Source organism: Miniopterus schreibersii, assembly GCF_964146895.1.
Source record: "Miniopterus schreibersii genome assembly, chromosome: 6".
Lineage (NCBI taxonomy): Eukaryota > Metazoa > Chordata > Mammalia > Chiroptera > Miniopteridae > Miniopterus > Miniopterus schreibersii.
Window position 1 is genome coordinate 66,281,077 of NC_138107.1, and position 12,518 is coordinate 66,293,594.

The window sequence follows — 12,518 nt, forward strand, 5'->3', positions numbered from 1 at the left end:
AAACTTTGTTAAACAACTGCCAAATTCTCATCGACTTCATCCTGTCACTCATATGTCACATACTGCATATCCACACACACATTCCTATAACCGAGTGATTCTGATTTGAGGGCAAAATGTAATTAATAATAGGTATCTTTTGAAAATAAACTGGGGCTCCAGATCAATCAGAGTCCCTGGAAGTGACCAAGTCATGCTCATGTTTCTGAACCCAGAGAGGTGAGAATCCTCCCCTGCTCAGCCCTGGACCACCGTTTTGCTTAAAGGAACTCATCTCAAAAAGCCTGAGTGATTTATTTGTACTGCTATGGAACATGTCTTTTCTTTTGCTTTTAAACAAATTTTTTATTAAAAACCACTGGCCACAGTAAATTCAGCTTTCTGTCCTTTTCAGTGTTGTGTTTTGCAAAGGGGCCCATCATCTCTTCCCCTTCCAGCTCCTGTCCCGGGTGCAGTACCCCAGATGCTGCCAAGTTGCGATCATTACAGCAACAGGAATGTAGCAATTGGGCCTTCCAGGCAGACTCTTGGGGGAGACCCGAGAAAGCCGGGGCTGGGAAGATTTGCATCATCAGCTGGGCAGTGCCTGTGAGCTTCCCATCCCCACTTGGGTGCTGTTCCCTATATGGCCCCATGACCAGCACTGCAAGATGATCTTAGATGTTAAAATCATAAAAGCACTCATCAAAGAACTGTGTGAGAGCAGGTCAGTTTCTCTGGACATCTCGAATCATGTTCTTTCCATTAAAAAAAAATCAGCTCTATATTTTAGGAGCTTAATTTTCCCTTGAAAATAATTTGCAAGTAACACGATACCTAAAGAAAAAGAGAAACCCCTAAATTTTCACATCGAAACCATGAAGATGTAAACCTGAGGTCCGTTTTCATACATGCTGAGTGCAATTATTCGATATTTTGCAAGAGTGTCACGAGCATTGGCAACTGAAATCCCAAAGCCACGGCTGTTGATTGCTTTGCTCCAACTTCCAGGAGAGGCTGTCACAGCCTAAGCGGCGTCAGCAACCCAGGGAGGCTGCTATCGAGTGTGTGTGTGTCTGCTGTGTCTTGATAATACTGACACACCAGTGCTATCAGACCAGACCAGCTGCAGGCTGTGCTCTGAGTTTGTTCTGCACGGGCAGACCCCGAGGCCAACCTCCTAGGCATCTTGCAGCGCGGGCCATGGGGCCATAGAGGGAACGGCACCCGGGTGGGGACGGGGAGCTCCCCGGCGCTGCCCCGCTGCTGATGCACATCGTCCCAGCCCGGGCTCTCCAGGGCCCCTGCCAAGCGTCGGCCTGAAGGGTCCAACTGCTGTGATGGCTGCAACCTGGCAGCACCCGGGACGCCGCGCGGCGGCCTCGAGCGAGAGGGGGCGGAGATGGCGGGCCCCTTTGCGAAACGCCGCGCCGGAAAGGACTGAAGGCTGAATGTGCCGGTCCCCGCGCTGGGAGGAAACCCACGGCCTGAAGGCTCGAGGAGACGTCCGGCTCCAGCTCCGCTCTCAAGGCCGCGCTTCCCACGAAGAGCGGCGGCCGCGGCAGCCCGGCGGCGGGGGGCGAGGCCGGGCCGAGGTAAGGGGCCCCCCAGCCCCGCGGCCGAGCCTCGGGCCGCGGGCCGCGGAGCTCGCTCCCGACAGGCGTCGCGAGGGGCCGGGGCCTGCGGAGGCCGCGCGCGCAGCTCCCCGGGGCGGAGCCGCCGCCGGGCTGGGCCGTGCGTGGGCGCCGAGGCTGCGGCAGCCCGGGGCGGCGGGGCGCGCAGGCCCCCGGACCCGAGGTCGCCGGCGCGCGGAGGATGCTGCGCTCGCCGCCTGAGCCGCCCAGCTGGGCCTCCGAGCGCCCCGGCCCCCGCAGCCGCCGGGGGGCGCAGAGCGCGGCGCGGGCCGGGCGGGGCTAAAGGCGGGCGTCTACCCCGCGTCGTGCCAGCCGCAGCTCTCCGCCCCTGGCCGGGCCCCTGAGCCTCCGGCGGCGGATGCCCCGACCGCAAGCGCAGCGGCAGGGTTGCCGCCGCTCGTGGCCGGAGGCCTGAGAAGTCCCGGGGCGGCCGCGTCCACCGGCTCCGGGCGTCGGTTCCCGGGGGCCGCGCGCCTGGGGCTCCTCCCTTCGGGCCTGGCCCCTCCTTGGCGCACGTTCCCCCACGACCCCTCCTTGCAGCCACCCTAGAGGATGCGCTCCCCCGCGCGGAGCAGCCGAGGCCACCGCTCCCAGAAATGCGTGCGCCCGACCCCCTTCTCCCAGACCCGAGGAGCCGCCCCCGCCCTGTAGGTAGGTGCGCCAGACCCCTTCTCTCGGACCCGGGGCGTCCTCGCAGCCTGCCGCTGCTGAGGCTGCGCTGCGGAGCGGCGGGGGCAGGGGCAGGGGCCGGGACCCGCCAAACTTGCCTCCCGCGCGGTCGGTGGAGCGCCCTGAGGCGTGCCGGTGACCCTGGGCGCTGCCCCTGCTTAAGCTGACCGCCCCTCCCGGAGCCCGGGTGGCGGACAGGAGCTCGACCCTGCCCCGCCCGCCCCCGGCCCCCTGCGGGCGGGGGTGGGGAGCGCCGATCGGCGTGCGGCTGATTTGGGGGGGAAGACCGTTGGATTTTCAGCAGCTCAGGTAGCAATATGTCACCGTATTTCTTCGGCTGCATGAGCAGAGGCGTTTTTTTTTTCCTGTTTCGGCTAAACGTGTAGACCTGGAAAGCGTTATTTAGCGGCGTGTCGAAGTCGCTGTGGGTTTCTGTGGATTTTAGAGCTGGCTGGCTGGCATAGAAAGTAGGTGGCTCAGCCCTTACAGCCAACGTTTTAGCACCGCTTAGAAGAGGTCCTCCTAGAAGTCAGATTCTGCCCGAGGTAAATGAGGCTGGGGATTGCGGGCTCCCCGCGTGGGAGCCCCCTGCGCCCGCGGAAGGATGTGTTGGGTGGCAAGTTTGTTACAGGTGCCGGGGTCCGGGATCCGCCGGGCGCTGCGCCGGGCCGTCCAGCAGAGGCAGCCAGGGAGCAGCCTGGCTCCCAGCGAGGCGGTACGGTTTGTATTTCTGAGAAACTGGTTATGGATTTTAACAGGTTACTATTATTTTATTTTAAACAAGGTGTAGAGTTTTGGAAAGTGAATCATTGTAAGGTCCAGTTTTATATTAATGTATTGAGGTTTAGAGCTTTGTAAAATGAAATAGTGTAAACTCCAGGAGCTCAGTGCCTTGTTCAATCCGGTAATCCCTTGCATCTGATGCTTACTGTGCCCTAGTTATTTGCTGTATGAACTGTTTCAGGCTTCAGCTAATGACAGTTTAGTGTCAAAATATGTTTTCTGTCCTTTGGCCGTTGAAGTTTAACTGGATTTTAAAAATTCCTGCTTTGTGTAAATAGTCAAATTCGGTTAACATCTGAGATTGCATTTTGACATTTTAAAGACTATATGGATAATTCTCCCCAACTCCTGATATAAATTTATTTCATGTCCAATCTTGCAAATTTTCCAGTCTCACTGGCAATCAAACTTATTTCAGTTAAACTCCCAAACACAATTTTTAAAAGTACAATTCATGTTTAAAAGAAAATTCTAAGTTACTCCAAAGATAACAGTGATTTGGTTAATAAGTGACATATTAACTTGCTTTAAAGTTGAGTTGTTATGGTTGATCTAATTCTAATGTATTTTATTACAGGGAAATGTAAAAATAAAGCATGTAGAAGTGTCTGTGATTCCCAAATGATTCAAAATATATGGTATAGATACACATTTTTAACTATATGGGTTTTCCTTACTATGTAAGGATATAAGTTTGACAGCCAGGGTGGTTGTGAAATTTGACAAATAGAATTGAACATTTAAACTGTGCTGGTACATTTGGCCTTGAAATCAGGAAGAGCTGGTTCCTAATCTCAGAATGGAAAAGGAATTTTTCTGTGTGTATCCTGCACTAAATGTGCTATGCCTCTCTGTGCCTGGGTCCTTTTCCGTGACCCCCAGAGTCCTGCCTCCACATGTACAACTAGAATGCAATTCTAAGACCTGGATTTACTCTGTCTTATTTTTCTGTATCCTAAGTTTTCATTGCAGAAAACTGCATCCCCTCCTTGCTAAATGTTATTTACTCTGCTTTTTTTTATGGTGGCATAATTTTTTATCTCAGTCCTTTTTCACCCCAGCCCATATGTTTGTTGTTGTTTACATGAAATAGGATTCACTCAATTCACATATGTTGGAACCAAGATTGTTATGGTTAAGTATAATAAATGTAGAAACTAGAAAAAGTATAGAAAATAAAATTTGTATAGCGTTGAATTTCAAATGTGGGGAACTGGTGGTTGGAGAGTAATTGTTGTGTACCAATCTTCCCTGAACGTGGTATAGAATGCCTTTGTTTGTGCACCTACCAGAGAATATGAGTTGTCTGCTCATAAATTTGATCAGAAGCTTAATTGAGAGAAATAATGTTTACAAACAGTTGGCTGAACAAAGGCCATGATATCCATCCCTTTCCCTCTAATACCGGATGTTAAGACCAGGAGTCTAGCTTGATCTTCAGAAACTACATACTTTGGTTACCTTGTTTTGCATCCCTTACAGCCCCCCACCTCCACCCTTGTGCTCACACCGAGGGATTCTATTAATAAAGGCAGTCACAAGAAACCTACTGTTGTTATTTACAAGATGTGGTTACTAAAATCATGGTCCCTTCTGCAGCTCCTGTTTAAATACCGATGCAAGAAATTCCATTCAGTTCTAAATGCCAAAGAAAAGCTTTACTTCCCCTGAACAATTATTGTGTCTGTTTTTCATCATGCAAAACTAGAATCAGATAATTGATTATATTTCCCTTTCTGATTTGGCAGCGAGAAAACACAGAATCAAATTTGCAGCTCAATTTTAAGAACCCTTTAAAAACCTATGACCTGAATTATTGATGTTCTAACTTTCCTTTGATCTTGAGCTTCTGTTCTACCTTGTTTTTGTTGATTCTGATTTTTATCTAATTATATTTTCCCATTTTATTGAATTTATTATTTTAAGCTGATTTATATCCTTTGTGGAACAAGGCAAAATATAAAATATAAAACCAAATAAATGAAAATATTTGCAAAATTGATCTCTGGACATAGTATGCTTTTGATTAACAAGTTTAATCAGTTCCATTGAACAAGTATTGCAAGTTTAATATATTTGAGCTTAAATAGCCAAATGGAAAACAATATTACATAGTTTTGGACAACTAAGTTATACTTTTTAAAAAATATATTTTTGTTGATTTTTAGAGTGAAAGGAAGAAGGAGAGAGAGAAACATCTATGCAAGAGCAAAGCATTGGTTGGATGCCTCCTGCACACCCCTTACCGAGGATGGAGCTCTCAACCTGGGCATATGCCCTGACCTGGAATCGAACCAGCAACCTTTTGGTGCATGGATGACGCCCAAGCAACTGAGCTGCACTGGCCAGGGCTACACTTATTTTTTTAACTATTAAATTTATGGCTGCTTATCACTAATTTAAAATTGGTAAAATCATTCAATTTAAGTCAATTATTTTTGTAGTACCTACCTTATATGCTATATTAGACTGAACAGAAGATCATTCCATATAATTTAAAAATTATTTTTAGCCAAAGGGCTAGTCTCAACTAGCTTAACACCACTGGATCTCACATCTGACCTCTTTCACATCAGTAATTTATTTGATTCATCCTTGTTTTAATAAATCAGATATAGAGTCTTCTTTGAGCCACTTTTATTTACCATAAAATTTAAGAGATTGCTTTCCCTGGTCAATTGTCCAGACTTCATTCTGGTGTTTTGACAACTACCTGTTAAGTTGGTTGATTTACATCTATATGATGCCAAGTTTAGTTTGATAAATTTAATATGTTTTTTATCCAGGTCAACAGAGAGATTGGCTCTTCTCAAGGGTCAGAGCCTTTGGAGTAAAAATAATTTGAATTCAGAAGTGTGACTTGAAACATTGGAGAGGATTTGGAGAGAGATATGGGCATATTTTTTACAAAGAGTCATTTCATTCCAATAACCTCCATGTATTTTTAAAAAATAATTTGTATAGTAGGTAATACTTGTATATGATTCAAAATACTTGTATATGATACAAATGGATGCAGAGTGAAAGGACTCCTCATCTTTTCCCCCTAGTTACCTGCTTTTCCTACGCACTGGCAACCAGTATTATCTGTTAATTGAGAATCCTCCAGTGGCATTTTATGCATATACAAACAAATATAACCATTTGGCATACTTCTTTTAGCTCCTAATTCCCTTCTCTCAATTCCCTTCTTTCCATTCCCACTGCTCTGGTTTGTCTCCTCAGGTGCTTTAGACTGTTGACTGCATTTTACTTTCCTCTACATTAACGCCAGTCTTCCTTCTAAATTTCCCTCTTCAAACCTTCTAAAGGATTCCATCCTGCCCAGGAAGGAGTCCACCACGAATCTTAGAATCTTAGCCCTGTCTCTTGGGCCCTGAGGAATTCATCTAGTGCCCTCTACCTCTTCCTGCCATGCATTTGGCCCACAGTTGTTATTTATTTGTTTATTTTTTAAAATATTTTATGGATTTCAGAGAGAGGAAGGGAGAGGGAGAGAGAGAGATAGAAACATCAATGATGAGAGAGTCATTGATCGGCCGCCTCCTGCACACCCCATCCTGGGGATGGAGCCTACAACCCCGGGCATGTTCCTTGACCAGGAATGGAACCACAATCTCATGGATCATAGGTCAATGCTGAGCCACACCAGCCAGGCACCACAGTTGTTATTAACTGACCCTCACACCTGCCAAATCATGGACTCTTTAAAAAATCTGAAAGTTCATGATCTCACACACCACACACACCATTTTGCCTGCACATCCTTGTTTATGGACCCCAAGTTAAGAATATTTAATAACACAAAAATCACTTCCAGCACATGTATAGCATATGATTTTTCTTCTCCATGCTGATCTCTCTTTTTGGAACACTCTGTCCTATTTTCATTGGCAAGCCACACTTAGTTCTGGTGTCATCTCCAGGGGTCATCCTTAGTTGAGAATCCATAAACTTACAGAGCCTTCCACATGGAGTTTAGAGTCCCGAGCAGGCTTCCATACTGGGAACAGGCATTTCTCATAAAAAATTTGCTTTTCTAGTAAAAATTAACTGTGATTTTGGATAGCATGCTAGGATGGGTCAAAAAAAGCCCAAGGTTGAAGCTTTTATTTAACCATTCATCTCTTCTGTCCTCCAGCCTCAGTAGAAAACATGCCTGTATCATTTTCTTTAGCTTCCCTGCCTTACAGTACTGATTCTCTCTCAAACATTGTGTTGACATTCATTAAAAATAACTTCATATTTATTATGGCCTCCCCCTGGGTGTCTTCCATGCCTCCCCCCCCCCCGGTTTGCCTCTGTTTTTGGTACACAAAGAGGTGTAAACCTCCAAATGGGGTGCCACTAAAGTTTAGGGATCTAATAGAAGACAGTGTTACTCTTAAGAAGTAGACACTGTGAATTGTTGACCCCGATAGATGATATGGACCACCTGGACAGAGTGGTTCTTCCTAAGAAGTGACTCTTTAGTATGTGAATGAGGTCTTTTTAATTCCAAGTCAAGTAACCAGGTGGCGTCCAAAGTGCTCAGTGTTATTGCCGAGTGCCTGACATGAGGTACTTTGCTGTTGACTGATTAACAGGATTCAGAGAGTAAGAATTTAATAGTGTTTGTGCAGCACCGTTCATGTGGAATCCTCTAACTGGTGGATGACTCTAATCACTAACCAGCTATGTTGTGCAGAATAGGAAAAATTTGTGAGATGGCTCCATAGGAGAGAAACCTCAAGATCTTTCGTTTTCTTTCTGTGGATCTGACTTCACTAAGCAAACCAGACGTGTTGGTACCAGGAATTGAGGGTTCCCTGAGTAGCAGTAACATATTCTAGCCATTGGATAAGTACAGCCCCTGCTGTACAGTTTAAAGCACAGTTTCAGGCTATTAGTCTGTTGGGACAGCCTGCTCAGTCCTTATAGTCCCAGGTGCTTCCAACTGAGCCCTCAGCCCTACGTCCTGGTAATTATCCCCAAGGTACTGCCTGTCTATAGGGTCCCACTGAAACAGCTCTTTAGCAACTCTCTGTTATCTTGAATCACAGCACCTTCCAAAATAATTTCAATTTAACAGGCCTTAACTCTTTAATTCTAGTAAGAATTTAGTCCAGTTGGGCTGTTATAACAAAATACCATAGACTGAGTAGCTTCTAAGCAGCAGAAATTTATTGCTGACGGTTCTGGAGGCTGGAAGTCCAAGATCAGGGTGCCAGCATGGTCAAGCTTGATGAGGGCCCTCTTTCGGGTTGCAGACTGCTGACTTCTCTTTGTGTCCTCACATGGAAGAAGGAGCTAGGGATCTCTTGGGGCCTCTTTCGTGAGGACACTAATCCCATTCATGAAGGGGCTGCCCTCATGACCTAATCATCTCCCAAAGCCCCACGTAATAGCATCACCTTGAGCATTAGGTTTTCAAAATATGAATGGGAGAGGGGGGTGCACAAAAATTCAGTCTTTAGCAGGAATAGGAAATTCACAAAATAGGAACTACAAATTGCCAAGATATGAAAAAAATACTCTATTACATCAAAGAAATTTAAATTATAATTAGATTTTAAAAGTTCCTAACAATGCTGGCAAGGTTTAGGTTGAGTCACATTCCCTTTCAATGGGTGGTGAAGAGGGTATGTTGGTATACATAGATGGAGAGCAGTTTAGCTCATGGAATCCCTTGGCATAAGTGATTCTATTCTCAGAGTACATCCTAAGGAAATCAGAGATGAGGCTGAATTTCAGTGATGAGCATGTTGTCTGTGGGAGACAGGTGGTATGGTAGACAATCTTAAGAGCAGGGACTCTCTGGAGCCAGTTGCCTGGATTGGAGTCCTGTTCCACCATTTACCAGCTGTGTGACCTTAGGCAAGTGAATTTCTTCTTGATTTTTATCAGCTGTAAAATGAAGATAATAGTATCTATCTCCCACAATATATTGAGAATTAGATAATTAAATATCTGTGAAGAACTTGGAACCCTGCGTGTCACAGAGTAAGCAACTGTGTAAGTATTAGTCATTGTCAAGGGTGATAGTGTGAACTTTTGAGACGAATCCAACAATGGGGTCTTTTTTTTAAGTGATAGTACACCAAACTGTACACAAAAAGATCCTGATTTGATTTTAAATGCACATACATAGAAGAAAGGCAGGAAAGTGACAGGATGTTAAAGCTCTTTTCCCCATCGATGGAATCATAGGAATGATTTTCATTTTTCACATTTGTATTTGTTACCCATATAATGCAGTGGAACTTGTTATATGTAATTAAAATGATGGGATTCTTACATTCTGTACTTTTCTTTACCAAATGCATATTCCTTTTGATGTGTTTTACTTTCTCTTCCTCCTTTCAAAGCTCATATTTCACTTCCCCAACACCTTCACCCACATGCCATCTGCTTGATGTTTTCTTGCATTTAGCTCTCTTGCTTTGTGTCTCGATCAGCCCCAAGGCCAGTTCTTCAAGATTAAGTAGACCAAGGGAAATGATTCCTGAGATTTTGTGGGTGGTGGCTTTCTGTTGGAAGTTTAAGTCCGTGAATGCTGCTTAGATCCTAATGGAATTGTGCCCGCTTCACATTTCACACACTCCACCTTGTCTCCGCTCTCCACGTGCATAAACTCAGCATTTCAGTAGGGTCAGAATCCTCTGTACCCCGTACACCAGGGGGTGGGCGTGTGAGGGGGGTGTAGAGGGGAATTCCTGCCTCCAGGCTTTTGTCTGCAATATCTGAAATTTACATGCACATTTCTTCCTTTAAAGGCAGTATTTTGCACCAGGTAGATACTCAATTCTATGAACATTTTTTAAAACATCTTCTGTATTCCTGATTTCAGATTATTTGGCACTTAAACACTTGTGCCAAAATTCAATATTGGCTTGTTTTATGGCTCAGTTCTTACAGTAAGCTGATAGGGGTTGTATTTTACATTATGCCCTTCAGTTTTCTAGCAGTGTTGTCCATATACGTGCACATGGAACACAGGAAGATCGGATGTTGCGTTGAAAACATTCTTAAGAGATGATTTATGTTTTCTGTCCCATCTTCTTTTGTTCATCCTTCGTTCCCCTTTATCTTCAAGATCAGGATGTTATATAATTTGATTTTCTCAGTCTTACAGAAATTTGCCTGAAAATCTGATGATAGCTTTTCATTTCTAAAGTCAAAAAACTAAAGGGTTCCATTTGCAGGGAACACCACAGTTAGCAAATGCATTTACAATGGGACTCTGCCAATATACAGACTCATCGTTACAAAGACAACTCTATCATCAACTCTGAAATATTGCTTGCTTGGTCAAGACAATTTCACAAATCTGCCAGAGAATGTGTTTAAAGTTCATAAATATTAAATTCTCATAGATCTTGCATTTCTTGGAAAGGACCAAATCATAGGAAATATTTTTACTATCTGCTCTCCTGGTCTTTTTCTAAACAGATCCACACACCCCATGATGATCTGGGAAGAAATTGTTAGAATGTCTGTATTATCTTTTTATGACTTCTATTTTTGTTATGTGTTTTATAATGCATATATTAGTGTAGAAGACATTTTTATAAGGAAAAAATGTACATACATAAAAGTATTTTATACTGATACTTGTATTTATGTGGAATACAACTTTAAAAAATGGAGATCACTAATCTAAATAAAAGGCAAGACTTTATTGTTCCATAACCCAAAGTCAGCTTCTTTTATGTGTATTTAGCCCTAACAAATCAAAGATCAACACATTAAACATAAATCCTACATCTAGCTTATACTAGGAGGTGTATTATGTGTATTCTCACACATGTGCTCACACAGGTACAATGGAATACATTCCCTTCCCGTAGGGAGCTTACCGTCTGGAAAGATTGTGGGCCTGAGGAGCAATTGGTTAGACAATGGTCCCAAGACAGCGTAAATATGTACAAGAAACCTAGCAGTAAGAGTTTATTACTAAAATTACTAAAGTGTGATAAGAATAGCATAATACCCGGTAATGCTACATTCTCAGAGTATTTCAAAACACTTTTGTAAGATTTTTCCTTGATAACCAGGTCAGTTCTTAGTTTACCTACTCAAATATGGTATGTTTGAATTATCTCCTGGGTACAGATGTTAACTGTGTGAGCTTTCTGCTCCACTATTCACAATCATACTTACCAGTGCTCTCAATTTTATGCCCACATTTTCTTTAAATTGTAAGAGAAAGTGGGAGAATAAACATGGTGGGAAAGTAATATCATCTTTGATGTAGTGTCTTTTTGGAACAGTAATAGTGTATAAAATTTTAAAAAGAGAATTAGGTTACTAGGACTACTCTGACAAAGTACCACAAACTCTGAGTAGCTTAAAACAACAGAAATTCACTGTCTCTCATTTCTGGAGGCTAGAAGTCTAGTCAAGTGTGTCAGCAAAGCCATGATCTCTCTGAAACCTATAGAGGAATCCTTCCTGGTCTCTTCCAGCTTCGGGTGATTTTGGCATTAAGGATAAAACTGCTGGCACTGGCCAGGTAGCTCAGTTGGTTAGAACTATGTCCCAATACACCAAGGTTGTGGGTTCGAACCCAGGTCAGGGCACATTACAAGAATCAACCAATGAATGAGTGCGTAAATAAGTAGAACAACAGATTAATGTTTCTCTCTAAAAAATCAATAAATAAAATTTAGAAGATGGATAAAACTGTTTCTGGTGAACAGATGATTGTTGATTGTGTCCTCCCACTTCAAACACCTTCACTAACAACACTGGCCCATGTGACCTCGCCCTTTTCTTTCCCTTAGTACTTCTCTGTGCATAACACATTTTATTTGGCATTAATTTGTATTATACATTTTTTCTGATTGTTTTATTTATGTAAATTTTATCTCCCTTGCTAATAATCAAGTTCCCTTGGAGAATATTGACTTTAGGATTTACATACTAAAGGAAAATTGGCCAGAAAGCTGGTGTTCACCCACTTGTTCTTTTGAATGGTGGGTAAATTCAGGAAGAACCACGAAGCTGAAGTGAAAATTCTGTGAGGTAAAATTGCCTAGTGTTAGAGACCGTTATTAGTGGTTCTGATTTTGGTATCAGACAAAACTGACTAATCTGGCTCTAACTCATAGCTCTTTGACCTTGAATAAGTTCTTTAACCTTTCTAAACTTCACATTTTTTTTATCTGAAAAAGGGTCAAGGATATTGATACCCTCATACAGTCATAAAGATTATTCTGTGTATAACAGCACTGAACAAAAAAATTGGTCCATATAGTTAATGTTCATTAAATCTTTGACTGTTGCTGCTTGTTGTCATCTTTATATTCAGTAGAACTGCCTAGCTTGAGTTAGTTCACTGGATGATTTTAATGTTTGGGGCAAATTTGAATTTAACTCGACAGGTGTTGGTGAAGGCAGGAATCATTTTCATGGCCACTTGAACATTTGGGTTGACTGGAATCTCAGTAGGTAGAATTTTCTGTTCCATGG

The 12,518-nt window shown here is 43.5% G+C and overlaps 1 protein-coding gene across 3 annotated transcripts in view; it reads left to right on the plus strand.

Moving 5' to 3' along the window:
* The first annotated feature begins 983 nt into the window (after positions 1-983).
* Positions 984-12,518, plus strand: part of NCOA7 (nuclear receptor coactivator 7) — a 125,460-nt gene continuing 113,925 nt past the window's right edge. For 2 of the 3 annotated variants that reach the window (XM_081141078.1, XM_081141080.1), the window contains exon 1: positions 1,704-2,264. The gene's annotated coding sequence lies outside the window, so the exon portion shown is untranslated. Of the gene's footprint in view, positions 1,575-1,703; positions 2,265-12,518 lie in introns of those variants that run through there. The other variant, XM_081141079.1, reaches the window with a different exon arrangement.